This window comes from Pteropus vampyrus, unplaced genomic scaffold, assembly GCF_000151845.1.
Source record: "Pteropus vampyrus isolate Shadow unplaced genomic scaffold, Pvam_2.0 Scaffold432, whole genome shotgun sequence".
Classification (NCBI taxonomy): Eukaryota; Metazoa; Chordata; class Mammalia; order Chiroptera; family Pteropodidae; genus Pteropus; species Pteropus vampyrus.
The window spans coordinates 624,841-626,434 of NW_011889213.1; the positions used below are offsets into that span (position 1 = coordinate 624,841).

Sequence of the window (1,594 nt, forward strand, 5' to 3'; positions counted from 1 at the left end):
TGCTTACAGCACTTGGTCTTCCTAGGTGGTCTCCCATCCAAGTCCTAACCAAGCCTGACCCTGCTTAGCTTCCGAGATCAGCCAGAATCAGGCTCCTTCAGGGTAGCATGGCCATAGACCCTGGGCTGACTTTTGAATTCTTAAACTGCCTGACAAGCCAGCAAGATAGTAGCTGGGGTGATACTCTGGCTCCCTTCTCTGTGTCAACCCCACCCTCTCTGGATAATGTAGCATCACTCCAGGACTCTGGGTGGAGAAGGCACATTGAACTTGTCTCAGGAGGCAGGCGCGGGGCCACTGAGGCTTTCCAGAGAAAGCTCTGGCTGGAAGGGAGCCCAGACAGGTGAGGCATACAGGAATAAGATGATGGAGAGCGTGTGAGAACCTCTGGGGAGCAAGTCCTGCAAGGACCTGCACATCCATCACTCACATCCCATTCCCTGAGTCCACGACTCCACCCCCATACCCACTCCTTCCTGGCCCAGCAAACTGGCTGGGGTTCTGCTGAAGGAAAGAAAGAGGAAAAAAATGTTCATTTATCGAGTACTTTCCTCAAGCTATGCATGATCTTAGTGACTTTCGTAAACATGCTCTCTCCTTTTTCTTTTTAAAAAAGTTCATTTCCCTAATGTTTTAATAGGTAGTACAGCATATGGTATAAAATTCAAACGATTCAAAAGGATACATGGTGCAAGTTAGTCTCTTTTCCTGTCCCCCAAGTCCCCTCTCAGAGGTAACACAGTTACTAGGATCTTACATGCACTTCCAGAAAGATTCTAGGCATTTACAAACATATCCTAGACTTTAGCTCCTACGACTTACTCATGAGAGAAACTGAGGCCCTCAGAGGAGTGAAGTACTTTGACTAAGGTCACACAGCTGGTAATTTGGCAGAGCGGGGATTTGCAACCAGATCTAACTGTGTAACTCAGCTGCTTTCACTGCCCATACTCTGGCAGAAGTATGCCCTTGCACCCACAGAGCACCTCCTGAACCACTGGCTGTGCCAAACCTCCCGTCTGAGGCCCTGGAGACCTGGGGTCTCCGCCTTCCTGTCTGTTGAGTATCTGATGCCTCCTTGCTAGGGCTCCAGAAGCCTGAACTGACTTAGTAGGGAGGAATCATACCCCTATGGAAGAATGGAAGTTCCTGCAGGTGCCCTTCTTTGGCTACTGTGTGGCCAGTGGTCCCCCAGGGCCAACCTGATTGCTGGGGTCCAGAGAGGTCTGGAGACGGAAGGTAGATGAGTGTGGGTGTCCGGCTAGAGAGTATTATGGTTGTGGTTTCAATTACGTTTCCAGTAAATGGCCTCAAGATCTCCCTGTGGCTGGGCAGGGCTGGGCAGGGCTGGGAGAGGATGTGAAGTGGAGATCTGTACTCTGTGGCAGCCACATGCTTGTCCATGAGAGCGAAGGAAGGAAGCTGGAGTCAAGCTGGTTGAGAGTAGGTCAGAGGTATAAACAAGGCTGCCCACCAGACTTGCAGGCTATCCCTCAAGACTCTTTTTCTCCTAAGTCAGGCCAGCGTGGACTGGGAGATGACACCACTTCTCTCCTGTGGATATCTCTGCATCTGCAGGTATGCCTCTGGGACC

At 50.8% G+C, this 1,594-nt stretch overlaps 1 pseudogene; it reads right to left on the reverse strand.

Moving 5' to 3' along the window:
- Positions 1–119, reverse strand: LOC111732184 (annotated as a pseudogene).
- Between the last annotated feature and the right edge of the window lie 1,475 nt (positions 120–1,594).